The sequence below is a fragment of the Dermacentor variabilis genome, chromosome 1 (genome assembly GCF_050947875.1).
Source record: "Dermacentor variabilis isolate Ectoservices chromosome 1, ASM5094787v1, whole genome shotgun sequence".
Lineage (NCBI taxonomy): Eukaryota > Metazoa > Arthropoda > Arachnida > Ixodida > Ixodidae > Dermacentor > Dermacentor variabilis.
The window spans coordinates 287,856,097-287,880,571 of NC_134568.1; the positions used below are offsets into that span (position 1 = coordinate 287,856,097).

General features: G+C 47.2%; 1 long non-coding RNA gene across 1 annotated transcript in view; it reads left to right on the forward strand.

The window, feature by feature from the left end:
• The window catches only part of LOC142566792 (uncharacterized), a 36,486-nt gene extending 16,454 nt beyond the window's left edge, over positions 1 to 20,032 (forward strand). The window contains exon 3 of the long non-coding RNA XR_012825129.1: positions 19,469 to 20,032. This is a non-coding gene — a long non-coding RNA (uncharacterized LOC142566792). The remainder of the gene's footprint in view (positions 1 to 19,468) is intronic.
• Positions 20,033 to 24,475: the final 4,443 nt, after the last annotated feature.

A 24,475-nucleotide genomic window follows, 5' to 3' on the forward strand; every position in this document is an offset into this window, starting at 1 on the left:
TAACCGTCCAGTTTAAGATCGCTGTGAACGCACCGGTGACATGGGACAGTGGTCAGCCGTCCACCGGATTGAAGTGCCGAACAACGGGGTGCGGAATGGGACATCGTACAGATGCTTCATCGCCACCTTCGTCATACGGTCCTGTAGTCTACCTTCTCTTTGGCGCGCCAGAAGCATGTTTATTGTGTAGGCCCACTTCCTGGATTAAACTCTGTCCCTCATTCTCTCTCTCTGTCTTTCCCGACCACTTTCCTATACTTTCGACGGTAGCTGACATTTTTCACGCTAGCTCCAAATATTATTTCTCGTTTTCTCCCCTCATGTACATGCACGTACGCTAAGCTAAGGAGTAATGCAAGAAAGCAATGCAAGTGCATAGAACTATCAGTATCGTCCAAGTGACCGTTGTCGAATTCCTGACGCGGTCTTCGGCGTGGCTCCATTCATGGGACAGTATTTACAATGCACTGAAGTAAACAACGCCAACGAAGGGCCTCTCGAAGAGGAAGAGGGTGTGGGGGGACGGAGTGAAAGCGACGAAGCAGCGGCAGCCCGCGCGGCGGCTATTGCCGTTTCCCCCTTCTCTCGCAGCCGGTCCGCGTATCACTGCAAGGCCAAGCGGAACGCCGAGGCGGGAGAAGCGCGAGGGGAGCGAGCAGCGCCTCCCCCCTCGCCGCCGTCCTTCAAGGTCACCCACTGCCTGGAGGAGGAAGAACGCTTTTCAGAAAGTAAGCTTTTTGCAGAGGGAAGGAAACTTCCTCGCCCGGTCCTCCGCGCTTTTCACGCTGGGCGCGTCCCAACACGGCAAGGCAACGGCGGCGGCGGCGCTGCCGTTTCGCGTTGCCTTGTCTTCGCCCCTCCCGCCGAGCTGGTTAGCGGACACAGCGACAAAGCGGTCCAAGTCGAATCTTTAGAATTCCAATCGGTGCAGACGATGGAAACGATTAAAAGGCACGCGCGCGCTGTTATATTTGCGCGTAGCGAACAATGATGCCTTTCCCGGGATGGGGAGCAGTTCAATTCGCTCGTGGATGAGAGCGGATCCTTTGCTGACCCGATCTGATGAAGGTTAACAGGGTAACAGAAATTGCGGTACGTCGCGACGTAGCGACCATGGGTTAACGCGTGGTTCCTTGGCTGTCAAGCCGAGTAGCACGCGAATCTGGTTCACACTAAGCGCGCGGTATACGCCGTGGAGTCCAACGGTTTCTGAAATTTGGCAAAACCACATCTCTTCCCGTACTCGGCAGTCGACCGTGGCCGGGCAACTCGCCAACGCACGACTCTCAGTGGAGAGAGACACACGCAGCTTCAGCGCTGATCAGGCCTGAAAGCCGACGTATATCGCGGTGTGGCAATATATGGGGGAAGCTCGGCTGAACATATTAGTCAGGTATCCCTACCTTCCACACGGTGTAGCCCAAGCCGCGCGCGCGCAGACATTCTTATACAAGGACTGTGTTGTAGATTTGACAATGCCCCACGTTAGCGACGCACGAACTACCTATGCTCGCTGCGCGACTGGCTCGCAACTACGGCGTTCCTGTTGAGCACAAACTCGGGAGGTTCGATTCCGGCTCAGCCGGTATGGGGTCGGAATGGGAAAACGCCAGTGTAATGAAACTCAAAGTAGGGTAGCAGCCCAGATGACCCCTCCTACTGTTTCTTTTATGGCTTAAGAGCATCATAGAAACGTAGAGCCCCATAAATTATTGCTATATTATTTTTGTTTGTGCTTTTTTTTTCATTGTCTGATATGCAACGAGAGCAAAATAATTAATAAGGTGTGATAGGTCCGGGAGAGCATAGGTACCCAGTAGCCTCCGTAAAGGAGAGAAAAAAAAAAGGAAAATGGGGCGGAGGTAGAAGATAGTTTATAGGTTTGTCTTCGAAACCATAGTGTCTGGGAAAACAGAATAAAAGCGCTGTGGTCTAAGAAATAAACAGCCTCCGGTAAAATTCCAAGAATGTCCGCCCTCGTTCGCTCCGGGAACGAGAGTAGAGAGTGACGAAGTAGAGAACGAGAATGATCACACGTGATATCAGTGCGTGCACTGATATCACGTGCGATCTTATCTCTTAAGCGCCCGTTTGTACTAACTTCATAAACCACCTAGAGCCGCTCTCCTCAATTTTGCCATCTGGTCGTATAGTGCACGCATGTTATTCATTGTTTGGAGATTGGCGGTGATTTCTAACTTCTCACCTATTCCTTGCTGCTTAACTTTAATGGCGGCCTAAACACGCATGGGGGACATGTGCGGCCTTGTAATATCGTGTCACTAAAAAGAAACTTAGCTTTACGGCAGTATATAGAAGTTTATCTAAGTGCGAACTTCAGCGTCGGGTACGCGTCGCCAAAACAATTTAAAGGGACTGACCACCAATTTTCATGGTACCTATGGTTTTTTTTTGTGTGTGTGTGCGGTAAAAAGCTTACCGGTTAGAGCACCTAATAATGAAGCGGTAACGAGGACAACACCGTGCAAAATTTTTATCAGTATTTTTCGATCTGCAGTGAAGATGTAGTCGTTCACTGGAAGCATGCTGAAAACGGTGATAGGTCAGTGCAATAACGATTATATGCCGACATTAGCGGGAGGCAGACGGGGAAGTGCAGCCGTAACTGTGAGAAAGTATTATTTTGTTTGTCAAGTAGGTGGTCCTGCGATTCATGTTTTCCGAAGTGTTACAGTATTTCTGCGATAATAATTTCTGCGAACACATGTACATGTGTTCGTAGTTTTCTGTCCAACTGCTTTGGTATTTAACCAGTCAAAAGGAAACCAACCGGATCGAAAATGAAACGACGCTGTTACACGTGATACGGAGTTCAGCGTGTTGCCTAAGCTATGCGTGCGATTTTGATTTCCCAAACATATAATAAAGCGCAAGTGCCTAATAATATAGCAACTGCAATATTAAGCAATAATTATATTGTACCTAATAACAGCTGACTTACGTACAGTAATCTCATAAACCACATCCGAAGTACCAAGATTTCATCGACAGGCTTCGCCACTTACTGGTTTTTGAGACTTTCTTTGCCAATTTAAAATTACAGTTCCTGCTTAAATCGCGAACAGCGTGCTGGATTCTATCACTATAAATCGTGGTCATTTCAATTCCATCAACGTCACGCAACACATTCTGGCCGATTGTCAGTCCCTTTAAGCTTACTTTCCCACAGCGGCTTTTTACAGCGCAATCATGAAATTAAATGATACGATAGCCAAGAGGTTTATAACAGTAAAGAATGAATAGATTTTACTTAAGAAGGGCTTTGACATTTCGGCTCGTGGCTAGCTGTAGCACCCACGCACCCTTGCCGCTGGTCCCGCAGCAACTCGTTTTAAAACTGAGTTTGTTGTCTTAGAACAAGAGGTTCTGATGAGTTTCTTTTTGCTTCTAGCAAATGGCTGGAGCCCTCGCAGTCAGGGGCCCCAAAACTATACATGGCTAAATTAGTTTAAAGGGTATAGCCGGTGCCGGAAACGCTGACGACGTTAGGTCTTTCGCCAATCTGTGTGCCTGTGGCAGTGTACTGCAAGTATCTTTTTTGGGGGGTGTACCTTACCAATATTCCGTTGTATTGCCCGCTTTCACGCAATCGCACCAATGAGAGAAAAGATAGGTAGGGACATTAAACAGAACAGTATCTGAAATCAGAGACGCGAAAAACATGGTTATCGTATACCATTATATTACAAATTAGCAGTAGTACCATAGTTTAGCAACAGCAGAACCACTACCATCACCATTAGCAGGAAGGTCGTGGTACCTTGTAACGCCTCGGTATATCGGGTTTGTCCTGGCGGGTGCCCTTTGGCGATACGTTCGAAATATGTGTCCAATGTGTCTTCTTGTGTCCCTGGGGCTTTCACGCTGTAACTCGCCTTGACATGAACAAAAACCCACGTCGCAACCCCGATTTTCGCACTGACAGGCAAAATTTATCCGCTGTTGCGTATTGCGCTTTTCTTGCTTCCGTCCTTTCTGACTTTTTTTCATAATGAACAGAGCGAGTAGCCCAGCTAGTATGCCTTCAATAGTAGTTGCGACCATTATGTGCTGTTAAGAATGAGCACAAAGTTACACTTCACTCTCTCTCTCTCTCTCTCTCTCTCTCTCTCTCTCTCTCTCTCTCTCTCTCACTCTCACTCACGCACGCACGCACACACACACACACACACACACGCACACGCACACGCACGCACACACACGCACACGCACGCACGCACACACACGCACGCACGCACACACGCACGCGCACACACACACACACACACACACACACACACACACACACACTTCTCTCTTGATACTTTTACACCCTTACCTTTGCGTATAAGGTAGCGGACCGAACGAGCGCCTGGTTAAACTCACTCTCACTCACTCAATCCTATTGCTGAGTGTTTGTTCTTCGTCACTAGTATTTTTTGGTAATTCTGGCTTTCTTCCGGGGAACACTGTTCCCTGCCCGACGGGAATGGAAGTGGAGCCACCCGCACTCCCACCTGATGTAGCGGCGCCCGCGTCGGCAGCCTCAAGGAAGCGGAACAGCCTCTCGAGCGACAGCGAGGCTACCCTGATAGACTAGACCGAGAGCGACGACAGCTCCGACGACGACTACGTGACTGTCCTGAGCCAGAAAGCAAAGCGGCGGATGCTTAGGGACTCTGTGGACACATCTGCTATGAGGACTCCCCAAAGTTCGCCGAAGTACACCTTCCTTTTCTTACCTGTGCTACCCTCCGACAACATGAGGTTCCTCAACAGGCAAGTTGCATCGGTTGAACTCGAGAGACTGTTGCCAAATGGCATTAAGGACGTACGAGTCAACCTTCGGAAGAATGTTGTCGCGGTAGACGTCGCCCAAGCGTCGGCGTTAGATTCTCTGCATGCTGTCACTGTTCTCGGTGGCATGAACGTCCGTACCATCATCCCGATGGGAAAAGAGGCTACTACAGGCGTCATTTATGACATTGATGCGGCCATCTCAGGCGAGGATTTATCACTTTTGATAAAGCCTGCCAATCATGGGACCCACATACCACAGGTGGCCCGACTCGGAACTTCCAGATGCGTGAAAATTGTCTTTAAAGGTGACTGCCTTCCATCGCATGTGAAGGTAGGTCATTTCCGACATGCTGTCCGACCCTTTGTTCTCAAGCCGCTGCAGTGCAGAAACTGCCAGAAATTCGGCAATTCGGAGCGCCGTCTGTGGAAAGTCTGCTATATGTTCCCGCTGTGCAGCACAACATTCTGCAGGCAACTGCCAGGCAAAAACTTATAAGTGTCCGAACTGTCAAGAGTCTCACGATGCCTCATCAAAGGAGTGTCCTAGAGTTAAGCGAGAACTCTCCATCTTGAAGAAAATGGTGAGGGACCGGTCGACTCATCGTGAAGCAGCTGCTGACGTCAGGCGACGCCGTTCTCGTCGCAGACGCTCATCAAGGAATTCTGCTCTCCGCACAAAGAATACGCGTGCCGCACAGCCTCTTGCTGTTGAATATGCTCCAACCCCAGTGCAGAATGTGTCCAAACCGCGTATAGATAACGGAGCATCTGAAAAGAATGCCGTGGATGAGGAATGACCACCACTGCCAAGGATAAGCCCTGTGGAAAAACCCCAACAAGGAGAGGCACCACAATGCTCCACCCCTCACCCAGATGAGCTGACAGAGAATGACCGCCGAATTGTAGCAATGCTCAAGTCTTTGATAAATGCGATTCGCACGCTTGTGGGCTACTCGAATACGCCAACAGCTCGAAGCGCAGTGCAAGTGTTGGATGCCCTGAGCCCAGTGCTTGCAAATCTTGCATAAGCACAATGGCTCTTCCACTGCTTTCACTCCGTGATGAAGTGCGTAGCGCGACGATTTTCCAGTGGAATGCCAGAGGATTTAAATCACGGATTTCATGTTTCCGCCAATACGTTTTCACGAACCGATTTCCTATAGTGGTAATATGTGAACCGAACGTGTCAAAAGCGCTAAGACTCTCTGGATACGAAGCCTTTATGGCGTCGACGTGCGGGCAATCCAGCAAAGTAATTGTTTACATCCGTACAGAACTGACTTACATTCCCCACTCGGTGCAGCCTCATATGGAAACCAATACGTGTGTCTCCGCATTACAAAGAATAAAGTGGCCTTCACCCTTATCGGCGCCTACATATCCCCATATAGTCGGTTTGACGGCGACCGATTGCGAGACATCCTGACGGCAACTACTGGACCCTGGATTATCACGGGAGACTTTAATGCTCATCACTTGGCTTGGGGAAGCTCCAGAATAGATTCCACGACGACCTTCCACGACGTGACGCAACACTGCTGTGTCGGCTGTGGGTAGGAGTAGCATTCACCAACTCCTACAGCTATCGTATTGGAATGGCGGATTCACCAATGTGCGCTAAGTGCAAGTGTGAAGAGACCATCAGTCACCTTCTGTGCCACTGTTCTCGCTTCGATAATCAACGTGAGACTCTCCAGTGTGCCCTAAATAGACTGGATGACAGGCCATTTACGGAAGCGAAGATCTTGGGAGCCTGGCCTCACAGTTCATTAGCCCAGAAAGCAGTTCGAGCACTTTTTCGCTACCTGAGGGCAACAGACTTGAGTTCCCAACTATAGACATCCTACACCGAAGTTCTCTCTCTCTCTCTCTCTCTCTCTCTCTCTCTCTCTCTCTCTCTCTCTCTCTCTCTCTTTCACTCCCCATTCCCCTCCCCACGTGTAGGGTAGCAAACTGGACTCAGTGTGGTTAACCTCCCTGCCTTTCCGTCTTCCCTCCTCTCTCTCTCTCTCTGGTTAAACTCCCTGCCGTTCTCTCTCTTTCTCTCTTGGCTCTCTCTCTATTCACTCACGAGCCTATATAGAAAACTGCTGTCGTTGTTATTGCCGAACATTTTCGCGATGAATTTCATATGCCAATACTATACGTGCCGGAGGGCTGAAAAATCCCATTCGTTGACGTTCGTTAATTGGACCCGCGCGAAAGTTTTCGGCCACGCCAAATGATTCAGAAACAGTACAAGGGCACTGCGAGCCTCAGCGCAAAGATATGCAGTCCGCTTAGGTGGAATATTTTAATTCTGGAGTTGCACTTGCCAAAACCACAATCTACGAGGCAAGCCGTATTGGGTATTTATTTTGATTGCATGTGGGTCCTTAACGTGCGTGTAAATCTGGGAACACGTAAGTTTCTTCTGTCTCTTTCGTCTAAGTCTCTCTCTTTCGACCGCCGCGCCCGGGATGGACGCCGCGACTTCGAGCTCAGCAGCGCAACGCCGCAGTCACATGGGATAGCGCGGCGGGTCAGGCCACAGAAACGTAACTAACATAACAGGGTGCGAACTTCCCACTTAACGTTGTCAAAAGGCCTTCTGTTTCCCTTTCTTGGCTGTAGATTTCACCGGATGTCATTAAAAGAGAACAGACGCTGTCTACGCGTTTCAGTAACCAACACATTGACGCGACCAAATTTTCCACAGCATATCTAAATAAGTTGGTTCTTACTAGGACAGAGCGACGACGCCTTTCACCGCATGCATCCGAGCGGGAAGGTCGCAGCTGCAAGCGCCTATCTGCATATCTCGTAAGCTTCAGCGCGCTTGCTTCGTCATGCAGTAATCCGATTCGCGCGGCTGTTTTGTCAGGCACATGACGCATATGAAAGGAGGGGGAATGGGGAGGGGGCAGCGGTAATGGAACTCCCCCCCCCCCATGTATCCAACCAGAACTGTAACCTAAAAGCACATGTTGAATAACGCTATACTTAAGCAATGTTGGACTTTCCTGCTTTTCTTTCTTTGAACTCTCTGTGTTGCAACCATTTATTAAAGTTATCTGTCACCTAGAAAAAGTCCCAAGTCATAGCCACTGGCGCAATGTAAGCACACCTACGTCAACGCAATAGGAACTACAACATGGTATGGTTATTCAGTGCTGATTCGATATTGCAATTAAGGTCCGTAACGCGCTCAAACACACCCTCGAGTTTGTTCTCTTTTTCTCTCTCTCTCTCGCTCTCTCTTCCTCCTTTTCCCCAACCACCGAGCAGGGTGGCAAACTGTTTTAACTCTCTATGTCGTACCCCCCTCTCCTCCAGTAAACGATGTCATTCATCTGGTTAATCACTCGAAAAAAAAAAAAAGAAAATCAGCCATGCGCTAAACTGCAATATGTTTTTTTTCTTTTTTTTTTACATATTAATGCATCGCGCGTTGCCTGTTTCAGTAACACGTGCGCACAAGTGAACGCGAACACTGTGTTCTAGATAACCCACTCTCGTCGAACCACTAGCTCATTTATAGCTGCATTGCGACATCGAACGTGACTAACGTGCGTGTAGGGACCCACTTACCGGCAATCTGCTCACGCATTTCCGCATTCCTACCGGGCTTGCATTTCGTTTAGATCACCTTTTTATACAAAAAGTCCGTCTATGCTATCAAACTCGGCCAATTAGTGTATTGGCGGCTGCTCGATATACAGGCAGATTATTTCGCCAGACACGGAAGAGTAGACAAAATCGTAGACTGCATTTACCGCTATCGGTTACTGCAGCAACCGCGTGAACTTGCTTAGTGGCTTTTATGTTTCGCGCTGTGAAAAGAAAATAACTGAGTCATACAAAGTATTTATTTATTTATTTATTTATTTATTTATTTATTTATTTATTTATTTTCGTGCCTTGAATAACACGAGTGTTTTCAGGCGCAAAATATATATGCGAATTGGCGTATCTTTGTCGATATTCTTGGCGCTGTGGACAGCTGCAGTGGATGTATAGCGACGTATGTTCCAGTAGGTGCGTCCTTGAGCTTACATTTCTTGTAGATTACTTGCTTTGTCCGCATAGCAGTCTGTATAGAAGAAATAGAATTGCAAGCGCTTAACATTTACCTGCACATCGCGTCATTCGGGTTAACACTACGAATGCAACCGACCTGGCGCAGCTTCATGAACAGTGCAAGAAATACAAGCAAAAAGCCAATCCTGGAATGATTCCTGTATCTTTTTGTTTGTTTTTCTAGCAAGCCGCACATGTCTGCCCCGGACGCTGTCACCTGACGAAACCGTATCAGGAGATTTAGTAGAGCTCAATATATATGCGGCTGCCGTCACATTTGTTAAGAGCGTGTGAATACTGGGTTGCATGAATGCGCAGTGCGACGAAGGCCTTTTAAGTTCGCTCTTGGCTCGAAAGAGCTATGAAAATGGGCGCTGCCAAATGGACCGTAGTTTGCCTTTCTTAACCCAGAATGATACGCCGAGCCTACCCGCCACGTAACGGTAACCATCACCACCGCACTGTGATGCAGGTCATTAATTCGTACAGTCTGTAGGCCAGCGTGACGGTAGCAGTCAAGTATTTCATTTTTGTTTTCTATTCATAACTATCAGACACAATTACACGCGGGTATATTAATGTGGGAACAAATCAACGGCCACTTAAACTACTGGTCATAGCACGGGAGATATGTCCGACGTAATTATTATTGTTGCTTGCTGTAATATAGTTGAAGTTCGAAACACGCTACCCAAAGACCGATGGGGAATAGAGCAACAGTTTGCGCGAAAGAAGAAACAGGTTAAAGGGAAAAAAAACAAAAATCAAAAACTAAAAGCACCGCACTAACAGACACGCATCTACACAAGTACTTAATTATCTGCAATGACAGCGCGACCCCACAGCTCAGAAAGTTACATTTACAGAACCTCAGGGGGAGGTATTCGAGAAAGATGTGCTATACAGTGAGTTCTGTATATATGCCAAACAAGAAATTCACAAACGTCTCATTCAGTCTTGCCCATAACCTGAACCAAAAAAGTCCCAGTTTCGCCCGAAAGCCGAAGCATCGATTGTGATAGCAAATCAGTAAGCAGCTATACGAAGTAAAGACAATAGTTTTATCGGCCGTATAAACCTGTAAATGTTCACTTGCTAATTCAATTAACAAGCATGGTGTCACGCACGCGCAAGCAAACTTGAAAACATCTCACTCGATGACTGAGGAAACTCGCTGTCAAAACGCTGGAATGAGAAAGCGCGGCAGCAGCAGCGAGCGAATCTGCCTTCGGGCTGCGTCTCGCATCACCGCCAACTATAAGCCGCGAAAACACAGCGCACGGGGTGGTGACTCTGTCCCCATCGCAGATGGCTTTCAAGATACAGCGGCCCGGGAGGGCGCGCGGGGCCGCCTGGGTAGCCCGGAGTAGAACGCACCAAAGTGACCCCAAGTGCTATACTTTTCATTAGCTGGCTACATGCGCTATAATATGTCCAGCATCGGGATTGGTCCTGAGTTTGCTCTTACGAACAATTCTACCGTAAGAGTTCTTTTTTATTTATTTATGGGTCTCTTTTTTTTTTGCTCCCTATACAAGAAAAAAACTGACAGCGTCCGTGTAGTCCGAACTTGGGGCAGCGTGCGTGCACTACTCTCGACAACTCTTCCTTGGCGCAAGCCCGCGACGTTGATCGACTCGTGCAGAGAACCTTTGCTGAACAAAAACAATTGAGAGGCCACCCCCCGCTTTACTTTTTACACTCTCTACTATAGATGATTTGCTGCCGTTGTGGAATGAACCAGGTAATAACGATCGAATTATACTCGTTAACAGAATAATTCACTGATCAGCATGTAGCAGCGTAGCTAACATACAAGACCACCCGGGCCCTTGTAAAACTTGACCGCCGTTTACCCTAGGAAACGGAACACTTTCCCTGTTGCAGGGCAAAACTAGCAAATATGTTCATTCGTAAGTGATGTTTACCATCGACAGGTCGCCTTCGATAATATTAGGTCTGAGATTACCGCTGGCTGGCGTTTGCTTTTACGAACATCTTTAGCGTATATAATAATTTTTGGGTGAATATGGGTCATGTTTCTGAGCCGCAATTTTCGTTACGCATAATTTGAGAGTCGCACTATAGTAGAAGGATTCCTAGTTCATGAATAAGAGTTGAGTACTTCATCTATTGGCGTCATTCCACAGATGCGACATGTAACGTAAACCAATTGTTTACGAAGCTTTTAGTGAAGTTCTCTTGGTTGTGATTGCGCATTCCATTTTGCTGTGCCAGCATTGTGCGCCTCTTCGTGTAATGCAACTGAAATAGAAGAATTTAATTGTCTGCCATGGTACCGATTATTTTTAAAAATCTTCACGGCCCGCCGGTTCAGCCTGATCATTTAGCAATAAGAACAGCTGGAATAAACAGCCTATAGCTGTAGCTCAATGTAAAATTGGTAACATTGAACTAGAGAGCAAACAAATTCATCTTAACCTACAGATGCCCTGATTGCTCCGTAATATGCTCGAATGCTTATACAGCGCTGACTAACGGCCATGTCCTCTGCTGTAGAGGCCTCCTAGATAAGAAGCAATACGGGGTAGGATTCGTAATCTATAAGGACATAGCGGGCAACATTGACGAATTCCACAACATTAATGAGAGGGCAGTAATCGTAATCAAACTTAGTAAGAGGTATAGGTTAAAGGTAGTACAAGCCTACGCTCCAACATCCAGTCGCGATGATGATAAAGTAGATCAGTTTTATGAAGATGCTGAATCAGCGATGAGAAAAGTGCAAACTCCGTATACTGTGGTAATGGGCGACTGCAACGCAAAAGTGGGGGCCCTTATGAAAATGGTTATGTCCTTTATGTTTACTGTATGTTTCCTTGAGTTCACATGAGGAAACGTCCTTTATGTTTCCTCCATGTTGAAATTTGGCCACTGCTTTTATGTTTCCTTCATGTGCCCTCCCTTTATGTATCCCTTATGTGACCGTACTTTATGTTTCCTCCATGTTGAAATTTGGCCACTGCTTTTACGTTTCCTTCATGTGTCCTCCCTTTATGTATCCCTTATGTTACCGTACTTTATGTTTCCTCCATGTTGAAATTTGGCCACTGCTTTTATGTTTCCTTCGTGTGTCCTACCTTTATGCATCCTTTATGTGGCCGCAGTGATTAAATCCTGTATTTTACGTAGACATGCATAGATGAAGAGTTCCGTGTGCACATTTTATTTTTATAAACATTTCCTGAGTTTAAAAGTTTTGCATTGGTTTTCATTGTAAGGTTACTGTTCCCTACATGATGCAGCGCACGGATTGGAACTCTGCTATGGCACAGAAATTCATGCCAATTTGTTCTAAAATTACAAAGTAATTAGACTTCATAGATTATTTCAGTATAACACTTGGAGTACCACTGTACGTTCGTCACTGTAGTGCTACTGTTCTAGTTATGTCTTTGTTACTAATATGAAATGTAATGTTCGGATAGAAAGATCAAGTTGGATCAGTGCTTGCACTTTTAAAAGAAAGTTTTGACTATACTTTGCAAAGGTTTGTCTAAAACTACGAACAGTTTATTGGACTATCTGGATGTTACTTCAATTTGCCACGTCTGCTCACAGCAGACCTCTGGAATGTGGTGCTTGGGTGAGAGCTCAGAAGGCACCTGAAAAACAAAACAAAAGCCAATCTTTTTCACTTATTCAAAAATATTCATATAAGCAAGAACAGCCTGGCCTGTATGCACACAGCTAAGAAACGTGGAGCAGTCAAAAACAGCTCATAAAAACATCAGGGCAACACAGAAGCTTTTAACTAATTGTTGTTTGAAACAGACTGAGCTGCCAGTCCACTCAGGTATTAAACTGCTCACAAATTCTTTTAAACATTTCTGCAGCAGCCGCTAAGTAGTACATGACCATTAGGAGTAGGCAACTGGCCAACAAATTTTGTGTGCCTGCTTGTACAGATGTCTCGTAATTATATCTCAAGTGGTTACACTGTTATATGGTAAAATTCAGGCGGAAATAAAACCAGCAGCAAACATCAGACTACCTGGGAAATTATCACAAAAACTTAAATATCTAGTAAATCAAACGAACAATCGATTACCAAGGGTCTAAAACCTAGGCCGCGATTTTGTAGCGATCCTTTTCCGATGCTACTCCTTTTGCTCATTGATCTGACCGACATTCCGCTATCCTTATTCACTAGAACAGCCAGCCGTGCAAGGTGGGTTATAAGAGTGGCAAACATCGAGCGGAAAGCATCGCAAGAAAATCGCATCCCTTATTAGGCAGTGCTACAAGCCACTGTCTAACAATCGCAGGCACTGACATCCTGTTCTTCGGATGAAAATATTAATGAAAACGAGCGTCTGATTGACATGTCTCAATTAATATGAAATTTCGCTGTTGTAATGTCGGTCTATATTTGCCCTACAATATAAAAGACAAATACGCGAGCACGTCGAACACAAACAATGCAGACAAGTTCTCGCGAAGCTGGACTTCAAACTGTACACTATCAATAAAGTAATCTTCACACAAGCTAATATCTGTTCAAGTGTCAAACATCGCAGTCGCGTGCCAACTCGCGATGCCCGTGACACATCGACATGCATTACACACGTAACTTGCGGAAATTCATACCTACGGAAGAATTTCTTGCCGGGAAACTACCGAGAAAACAGTAACTTTCAGCGTTTACGTAAATATTTGCCCATTAAGTCCCAACAATCAGCGGTGGTAGTACATCACTCCATAAAGCAAGCAAGCGGTAAGAAATAATACATTTCACGGAAACTCCCTTCGTGAAACGCTTTGCTAAATGTGCACAGCAACATGGTCAACATACGCTCAGGAAGTGTTCTGTTGTCGTTCCACAAGGCTTACTACATGAACCAAAAGCTGCGAGAATGCGCGCAAGCGTCAGACCTGCTTACCTTCAATGTGGTCAGAAAACGGCTCCTTCGTCTCGCAGGCACCACGCGACGACGCTCTTTCCGGCGCGAACACTGTCGAATTGCCGATGAACACCAGCGCACGAAAGCACAACTTTCAACAAATTCTTCCACGCACCATAATTCGAAGCCACGGTATCAGGTATTCCACGAGCGAACGCGGACAGGCGAGAACAAAGGCAGCTCGGACGGGCGCTGTAGTACACATAAGACACTGGCGTATCACAGGAAACATAAGGCGAACTAATGGCGTTACACGAGTCCAGAGGTTTCCTGATGGTTAATGCACACGGTACGGATCACAGTTTGTTTAGGCACTTCGAAAATATGATTAAATTACCGTGTAACTGCAACGAGCACTCGCACCGCTCACAGCAACACAACGTGGCCCAGCTCACCGTCAACCGTCACACCGCGGCAGCGCCGCACTGCGGTTAACAAGTGAGTTTGGCCTCCGAGATCTGCATTTCCTTTTAGGGCGTACATTTTGAAAAAGCACGGCCTTCGAGATTAAAAAAAATCGTATCTGGAAGGAAGGCTGGTATTTAAACACAAATTATTGAGTTTAAAGTGTCTTGGTGCGCTGCCTTGTTTTTTTAAAATATATACAGAGATTTTAGACGAACTATGCGCGAACTTTTGCCGGCGGACACGAGCCAATCAGCGCGCACCATGTGCAGCTCCGTCTTCTTGGTATGGCGCACGGTGTCCAAGTAGCCACGATAGCTGTGACACCCACCGATCAGAAATTCGGAATCGCCACACATACACGCTTCTTATGGCGCCCAGTGGCGTGTTTTTGAGAATGTCAGGCCTTATCTTGAATAGGTGGAACCATATTTCCCGTAGCGTAAGGAATAAAGGCAACAAAATGTGGCGATGGCTGGCTTGCAGCGGCAGCGGAACTTCGGCCAAAGTGAAGCAGGCGTACTGCTTGCATGCTCGCGTAATCAAATACGGCCATATACCCCGCACACAACTTTCATACTCAGCCAACTCACAATTATAAATTATTCAGTTGTACGCCCAAGCAAGCATTTACGGGATCCGCGCTGCCCTTCTTCTACGCGTGCTAATATCGACACAGCAGTTACTCGTACTTGTGGTCAGCGCGAAAGCGACGAGAACAGCTGCTTAAATGGTTGTATAATCATACACGCTCACTATAGCAAAGCGGCAGATTGGCTGCGGAGGCGTCCGCCTCTTTTGCGGCTCATGTAGCGCAAGCCATCGAACACTGCGCGTCGTGCCACCGCGTCTCCAGCCGCCGCGCAATTGTTATTTGTCGTGAGGGGTTATTCGCTGCATGAGGCTTTGATGTACAGTCGCCCAAATCTTTAACTGGTGTGCGGGAGCGGCGACTTTTCCGGGCGTTTTCCGGGCGTCAGCGCCGTATGACGCGGCGAGGCTGGAAACAGCCTAGTAGACGATGGGCCCAGCTGAGCGCGCTTTCTCCGCATGCGCTTAGCCTCAGACTGTTTCCAGCCTCGCCCCGTCAAACGGCGCTGACGCACGGAAAAGTCGCCGCTCCCGCACACCAGTTAAAGATTTGGGCGACTGTACGTATGTACTGTTGATGGCGCGTGGTGATCAATACGGCCAAGATAGATAGGGAGGGGAAGGCAGGTGCACCCCCCCCATTTTTTTTTGTACTTTGATACGCCAGTAGTTAATGTTAATACATCTTTCAGGTAGACGATCTATCTGTAGCATGTGTAAAAAGATAATCACTGAGCGCACTCTATGTTACCTGGGTGTGCACTCGAGGAAGTACACAGCCAGGTAACATAGAGTGCCCACACAGGTAACATAGTGCTTATATATATATATATATATATATATATATATATATATATATATATATATATATATATATATATGTTTATGTTACCTACATATATATATATATTTATGTCACCTACATGTGCACTCGAGTGCACATGTAGGTAACATAAAAAGAGTGCATGCACCATATATAGATTAATGCTCTATGTTACCTACGTGTGCACTGAAGTGCACACATAGGTAACATCCCGCCGTAAACACAAAGGGCACATACTACAATAATTATATATAAGGGTTGTTTTCTTGGCGCAAAGGAAAGGATAAGTCAAGATTTAGTACTTACAATGACTCTGCAGAGTGTATCAACGGCTGTCACAAAGTACAGATATATCTGCCTGTATTATATGTACAGACAGTTGTAATGTGCACTCTATGTCACCTACATGTGCACTCAAGTGTACACTCAGGTAACACATAGTACACACCCAGTTAACATCCTGCCGTAAACATAAAGGACACATCCTAGAGGCATAATAAAGGTCACTTCCTCGAGGTATAGGTTAGGATGAGTAAACAAGTGGTACACACAAAGTTGGCGTCCCGGAGGTCACACAAAGGACAAGGAATCATAAAGGTCACATAGGGCACAAGAAGGAAACATAAAGGAAACATAAAGGCAATGACCATTTTCATAGGGGGGAAAAGCAGACTGGTGAACAAGCAATTGGCAACCAAGGCGTCCATTCTAGGAACGCTAGAGGAGAGATGCTGGTAGAATTCGCAGAAAGGAATAAGCTTCGAATAATGAACACCTTTTTTTTTCAAGAAGCGCAGCAACAGAAAGTGGACCTGGAAAAGCCCTAACGGTGAAACAAGAAATGAAATTGAATTAATACTTTCTGCCAATCCAAGCATAGTGCAGGATGTAGAAGTGACAGGCATGGTAAAGTGCAGAGGTCATGGATTAGTCAGAGCTAGGATTCACCTCCATTTGAAGAGAGAAAGAGTAAAATTTGTCAACAAGTAACAGGTCAACTTAGAAGCAGTAAGGGTAAAAGGAGATAAATTCAGGCTGGTGCTTGCAAACAAATATGCAGCCTTAGAACAGAGATATGAAGATAATATAGAGGTAATGAATGAAACCGTAACTAGGCTGGCTTCAGAGGCAGCAATAGAAGTGGGAAGCAAGGCACCAAGGCAACCAGTAGGCAAGCTCTCCCAAGTAACAAAGGACCTAATAAAGAAACGACAAAGAATGAAAGTGTCCAACTCAAGAGATAAGATAGAATTCGCGGAACGGTCAAAACTGATCAACAAGGCGAAAATAAGTGATATTCGAAATGATAACGTGAGAAATACTGAAGAAGCCGTAAAATAGGGACGCAGCCTGAAATCAGTGAGAAGGAAACTTGGCATAGGACAAACCAAGATGTATGCACTGAAAGATAAGCAGGGTAATATCATCAAGAATCTCAAAGGTATAGTAAAAGCAGAGGAAGAATTCTATACTGACCTGTACAGTACCCATAGGACTCAGGATAACCCCATTCGAAACAGAAATGAACAGGATACAGAAACTTCTATAACTGGCTATGAGGTCAGAAGGGCCTTGCAAGCCATGAAACGGGGAAGAGCGGCAGGAGAACATGGAATAACAGTCGATTTAATCAAAGATGAAGGAGAAATAATGCTTGGAAAACTGGCGGCTCTCTGTACGAAGTGTCTCTCGACTGCAAGGCCCCCAGAAAACTGGAAGAATGCAAACATTATACTAATCCACAAAAAGGGAGACGTTAAAGAATTGAAAAATTATAGGCCCATTAGCTTACTCCCAGTATTATATAAAATATTCACCAAGATAATCTCCAATAGAATAAGGGCAACACAGGACTTTAGTCAACCAAGAGAACAGGCAGGTTTCAGGAAGGGATACTCTACAATAGACCACATCCATGTCATTAATCACGCAATTGAGAAATCCGCAGAGTACAACCAGCCTCTATGTATGGCTTTCATAGATTACGAGAAGGCATTTGATTGAGTAGAGATACCAGCAGTCATATAGAGGCATTACGTAATCAAGGAGTACAGGACGCTTACGTAAATACCTTGGTGAGTATCTACAGAGATTCCACAGCTACATTTATTCTCCGCAAGCAGGAAGATACCTATAAAGAAAGGGGTCAGACAGGGAGACAGAATCTCTCCAATGCTGTTCACTGCGTGCTTGTAAGAAATAATCAAGCTATGAAACTGGGAAGGCTTAGGAGTGAGGATCGACGGCGAATACATAAGCAATCTTATGTTTGCCGATGACATTGTTCTATTGCGCAACACTACAGACGAATTACAACAAATGATTGAGGACATTAACAGAGAGAGTGTAAGAGTGGAGTTGAAGATTAATATGCAGAAGACAAAGATAATGATGAATAGCCTGGCAACGGAACAAGAGTTCAGCATCGCCAGTCAGCCTCTACAGTCTGTGAAGGAGTACGTTTACCTATAGGTAAATTACTCACAGGGGACGCTGATCATGAGAAAGAAATTCATAGAAGAATAAAAATGGGTTGGAGCGCATTCGGCAGACATTGTTAGATCCGGACTGGAAGCTTACCATTATCATTGAAAAGAAAGGTGTACCATCAATGCATTCTATCGGTGCTGACATATGGGGCAGAAACTTGGAGAGCGACAAAGAAGCTTGAGTACAAATTAAGGACCGTGCAGAGAGCGATGGAAAAAAGAATGTTACGCGTAACGTTAAGAGACAGACAGAGAGCGGTTTGGATCAAAGAGCATACGGGGTATAGCCCATATGCTAATGAAAACGAAAGAGAAAAAAATAGCGCTGGGCAGGTCATGTAATGCACAGGTTAGATAACCACTGGACCATTAGGGTTACAGAATGGATACCAAGAGAAGGGAAGCGCAGTAGAGGATGGCAGAAGACTAGGTGGTGCGATGAAATTAGGAATTTCCAGGGTGCTAGTTGGAATCGGTTGGCGCCGGACAGGGGTAATTGGAGATCGCAAGGAGAGGCATTCGTCCTGCAGTGGACATAAAAGATGATGATGATGATGATGATGATGATGATGCTCGAATGCCTTGGAGAGTTCTTATGAAACCGTGAGAGGATTCTTCTCAGCAACAACTAAAGAAATTTAGGCTGTTTTTTAGAGCATTACACACCGTTCAAAGCTTGGTTCCACCGTGTTAATAATTATGACTGTGTTTTCGTAAAATGTGTAGACATATCCTTCGCACCATTATCATTGTCGTATGTAGGCGACACATAGGCTCTCTTTCCCTTCGTAAAAATTCCTATATAGACCTGCATCCATTCCTTTCCTCAAGATCTGTACTGTACTCCAAGAACGCTCAAGCGTCCTCCAGTGGTTGCCGGGGCACCAGCAAGGCAAAAACATAAGAGTATTGTGTCATGGAAATCAGTGAGTTTCCTCGCCGCCTTGATTTCTCATTAAAATCGGCGAACATCCTGTATTATAATGCACGAACACCAATGTGCACCATTGGATAGACTCTGGGGTAAGATAGCGATGAAATTAAGTTTTCTATCATGTTTACAAAAAAAAATCTGTTTTTAATGCCGTGAAATCATGAGCGCGGTTGTATACTTTAGTTGCTTTAAGGGCGAAACTTCTGATGGTGGAAAAGCATGTTACTTGTATGGTCTTTGGCGCATGACTGTTAATTTGTTGTCAAAATACACATTGAGGCCCATGCCGGTCGCACACACTTGCAACTGAATTTTCTCAATCAAAATTTGAAAACGAGTGTGTAACAACTTGCCGCGAGTGCACGGGTCTACTGCACCCCAATGTAAACAAATGAAGTCACTGCACTGCTCCACGTGTGACCTGCGCCGCGCATCTATACAGCATGCTGTCAGACTGAGAGCCCTCTCATTTGGTACGCGCGGCGCTGCCAATCAGAGGAGCGGTGGGGCCCAGGTCCGAGCGCTGAAAGCGCGCCGATTGCGCGCCGGGGGAGCGCGCGGAGGAGACCCGAGCCGAGCGTCCCTCCTCCTCGGTTTTCCTCGCCCGCGCCGGGGCTCCTCCGGAACGCGGGCGCTTCCTCGAGCCCGGGAAACTATGTCAATGGGGCTGGCAGCGCCACCGCGGCCGACGTCAGCGGGTCAACGTCCTGGGCTCCCCTCCTCTCGGCCTGCCCTCTCCCTCGCTCCGGCGCGCTGCCTGCGCGAATCTAGGTGGGCCGCCGCCGCCGAAGTTGGTCGAGGCGCCGCCGCAATCCAACTTCCGAGCGGCCGCGAGCAGCTGCCGACTTCCGCGACCGGATTCTTAGCGGCCGCGCTGGATCGCCTTGCCTGCCGTCCGCGCACATGTGCCGCCGAGACGGGCCCGGGGTCCAACGCAAGTGATCTGCAGTCAACATGGTGCAGGGACTCGTACAAGCCAAGCCGTCCGAGCCGCCCCACGAAGGAGCGATTGGTGAGTCCCGCAACCCCTTCCGCCGACAGCGTAACTGCACGCGCAACAACCGCGCGCCGCGCGCTTCCGAGCACCGGGAGCTCGCGCTGGTGGTGTGCGCGCTGTGCGCTCTCGCCGGGTTTCGGAACCAGGCGCGCTGTGTTCATGTTGCGCCCACGCCGGAGAAGCGTTTCTCAGTTTCGTGGAGAAATGCTGAGTGCAGGAGTTTTGTGCGTCGCATCTGGCGGTACGGTACTAGAGACCGTGTGGGTGCCTTGACGCCTGAAAGCTCGCCAGCGTCCAACTCGGACTATTTGGGAGAGCTGCTTCTCCGGCCGGAGGCGCAGTTGGTGTGGATGTTGTGATGCCCGTTTGCATGCATTTGTCGATTCTCGATACTTTGTCTGAGCATGGCACTGCTTGTTTATTTGAGTTTCGCTTTCGTAGGCGTATACACTGTGCAAGGTAGCTCGGCTATAGTTTTCAATGATGAGAGGCCGACACTAGCGTTCATCGCTTCCCATTTGCTTCCGCAATTGATTGCTTGAAGTCAAAAGGCGTGATGTGATGCTGCATAAATAAAGCGCGCTCTTTTTTTTTTTTTTCGGAATGAATGGCGGGTTCGCAGGTGCTGTTTCAATCACTTGAATGCATTTATGGAACGCATGCTGGGCTTTGGTGTTCATGTCGCTGTGCTTTATTCAAACGAAAATCTCGTTTGTGTTACGTCCCTGGCCGATCATATATATCGCATTCTTCGGTATATCTTTCATTCGCTTGCGCGGGCTTGCTGTGTATCTGATTTCACATAATTGTTGAACGGTAAACCTTTGAAAGGCAACTTCGTTTAGGTTTATAATTACCTTAGCGATGTATAATTTTTGAAATGTCTCTATTGAGCTATATACGCGTTACGCATATCCGCATGTGGACAATGTGCGGTAAGGCTTCGCATAACAATGGCATGCGTGTTTCGTTCTTTCTTGCAATAGAATCTCAAAAAAAGAACCTGCGGCTTATGAGCGTTCATGCGTGCGGCGGCTTTGAGGTAGCAGACTTCGATGTACAACTGAACGGGCGCAAAAATGATGATTCATTAGTCATGAGCATATATCCTTGCACGAATAAACAAGCAAACCAATAGATGTGCACGCTAACATCGTATGCGCCGTACATTGATGTTTTGAATGCAAAAAAATATATAAACGAAAATCATTTCTGCGGAACACTACTTGAATCGCATGCTGTTGAAGCGTTGAAACGCTGCCTGACACACAACGCGGAAAGTCTAATGAAACAACACATACAGCGCCCTATGGGAAGGGTCCCTGTGAGAGTGCGTATATACAGCACGGTCACATTTGAATCAAACCGGATTTTGGTTTATTCTGGCGCCTTGAAACTTCTACGCGATACTTTTGCTTGATCATTTCATGTAACACTGCACTGCGGCATGTTGCCGTTGTGCCAGCATTGTGTCAGTGTGCCGTGAGTGGGGCCCGAGGCTGACGAGCTCGTGTGTTTTCCGCATGTGCACGACAGTTTCTTTCTTTTTTTTTTTTTTTTTTTTTGCAAGCGGCGGTTCTGTGTCTGTGGTACGAGCCTCGTCGAGGCATGCTCTCGTGCGTCAAGCTCAAGGGGGATTTCAAACCGCGGTTCGGGCCTCGGCTCGATTTGTTTTACAACGCGCGGTGTGACGGCGGTTGCGCAATCTGCCCGCCTGCACGGAGCAGTTCCTCGTGCGGAAGTTCCGCCTGGAAGAGCGCGCGGCTTCACTTTCACGAGGAAAAGAAGCAAGGGAAAAAGAGCCTGAGCGCCATCTTTGTGGTCTGGAGCAAGGAGGTGTATCGCCTCCTCGCTCTACGCCTAACACTTACGCAACGCCGGTTGTGAGCGGGCGCTTGGCCTCTATTTTGGTAGGCCCCCCTTCTCCGGCGACCGCTCAAGCAAGCGCGGAGTGGGCCACCGAGGGGCTTGTTCCTGGCTGCGCGCGCGCTGCCCTTTTTGTCGCTGCCCTTTAGGAGGCACCCTTGCAGACTTTGATCGGCCACTTCCGCGACGCATACGAAACAGGAACGCAACACGGTCATGCAGGACGCCGTCTCCTGAGGATGGGCCGTCCCGCTCTCTTTCGGCGCTGCGCGCCAAGTTTCGCCAGCGCGTAGCTGGCTTCCGCGAAAAAAAGTTGCGGGGAAATGGGGAAAGAGCGTTTTGGCTGACCTAAAGTGGCTTACCGTTGCCGCCCGAGCCAGGAGGCAGGTGGACATGCGCTTGTAGTACCGCACGCACATCAGTGTTCCCCGTGCGGTAACGGTATCGATATAACGGCAGCCGTAGGCGAAAAAGGCGGAGCTAGGTGCTCGGCCCAATATGATGTATTCTGAAAAATGTACTTTTTCTCAAAGTTAGTGTTGGGAATCTGGAATCATGGAAGTTCCTACACATATCTCACACTCTCCCCATCTCTTTCACCCGAATTTTGCGTCTATAGAAGCACTTATGTATATTAATCAGATTTTCATAAATGGCTTTAGTAAATTATGTTACATTCAAGACATCCACACAAAATGTGTGTCTTTAGAGAGCACATATCAATATTTTGCTGCACATTTAATTAGTACAAATTACAATGACAATGATGTTTATTTTCGCATCAGTATAATGTAATGATACGAAGGGGCGTGCAGAAGAAGCTGTCATTTCGACAGCTTGACAAAGCCGCAGGCCCCGCATTGGCGATTACGGCAATAACAAACACAATCAGCTCATAACTTTTGAGAAATTATACAGAAAAAATAACAAAGGAAAGTTGTGTACAAAAATGCAAACTTGCACAATCTTACAGGAATACATAAAATGTAAGCATATATTCCTACACAGACAAATTCAATCTTCTACAGAGATAGCATTCTAAAAAAAAAGCGCAAGGTATAAATTATTATGCAAATATCTTTCTGCTAGACGCAGAGCAAAACGAACAAAGCAAACATACTGATCTTGTCCAAAAAAGGCAGCAGACCAAAAAACAATTTTTTTTTGCTAAAAAATCAAATAAGGAAAAAAAAAGATCAGAGCAATTCGTCTAGCTTTAAGTTGAAATGTCTACGAATAGCTTTAAAGGTAATGTTCTCGAGTTGAATCGCTTCGCTGTGTAATCTATTTAGTAATCTTTGCAGGTTATTACGAAGCTTCAGAAACGATTTAGAAACTTTAGAAAAGCGCAAATTGATGCAAGGCATCCAGCTCACTAAACTATTCTCACTCTTGGAGTATTTGAGCACTACTGGGCAGCATTGGAACTATCGACACAAGTTCCTTATTCTTCGCGCCTGCAACGCGAGTCCTTTAACTAGCGTGTCTCTGCTCGGAAATGCTTTCGAAGTGGCGTGAGATCGAAGCCAGTTCGAAGCGTGTATCATTCTCATTAACACGTTCGGGCGCAGCAACCGTACAGGCGACCAAGTCCGTTCTATCGGGAGATCGATAGTTCACGTCCGCGCGATCGATGTGCAGGCAGTAGTAGCAACTTATGCGCTTGTCATTGGGGGCGTTCGGGGTACTGGAAGGAGGAGGAGGGCACCGTGTTCCTGTTGCTGCGATGAGAGAGCGCCAAACGACCAGAAAGAAAAGGGGGAGAGGAAGTCCCGAAAAAAGCAGTTGCGGCGGGGCAAAGAGTGCGCAGCGGACGTGGCACTGGGACCCAATCGATGCCCGTATCAACGACGACGGTGGGGAGAGGCGCGCGCACCGCCGAGGGCGGAGAGGAGGAACAACCTTAGCGCGCGGGAGGAGGGTTGAGCGGCGCGTGACTAGGTTGGCGGGTGAACGACCCGCGCGGCCCATTCTAGGTCACTGGTGACGACATCCCGAGGGAGAACCGCGCTTTTCTTCGCCGCGCGCGCGCGCGCTCCCCGAAACGAAAGTGAGACCCCCCCCTCCCGCCACCATCCGATCCTTGCGTCACCGTCGCGCGGCTCAGCGGAAGCGTTGGGGTGTTGCGCGCCGTGCTGCATTCGGCCCAAAGCTGGGCCCCGTCGGGTTAGAGCCAGCTGAATCGGCGGCTGCTGCTGCGTGCCTACACCCCGCGTAGCTTCCTGTTCGGAGGCCGCCGTGCTGGGATGCCTCAATGCTGCCAAATTGAGCAGCGCGCAGCTGAAGTCAGACTCTGTAACGGCTGAGAAACGTGCGCGTTTCGTTGACCAGCTGCTGTCGATCCCGCATGTTTGGTTTTATTATTAAATTTTACTACTGTATGCGTCTTCTGCGAGTGAGTTGCGATACTGATAAGAGGTTTTACGTGTGCCAATGGGCCTTGCGTTCTGGCAGCCTCATCACGTACATACTTGAGCCACTTCAAAGTTGGTTTTGTCACAACCTCTGTAAACGCTGTAGTGAACACGCAATGAGGGGGCTTTTCTTCAGAACTCCGTATTATTTCTACATGAGACGGAATGAACT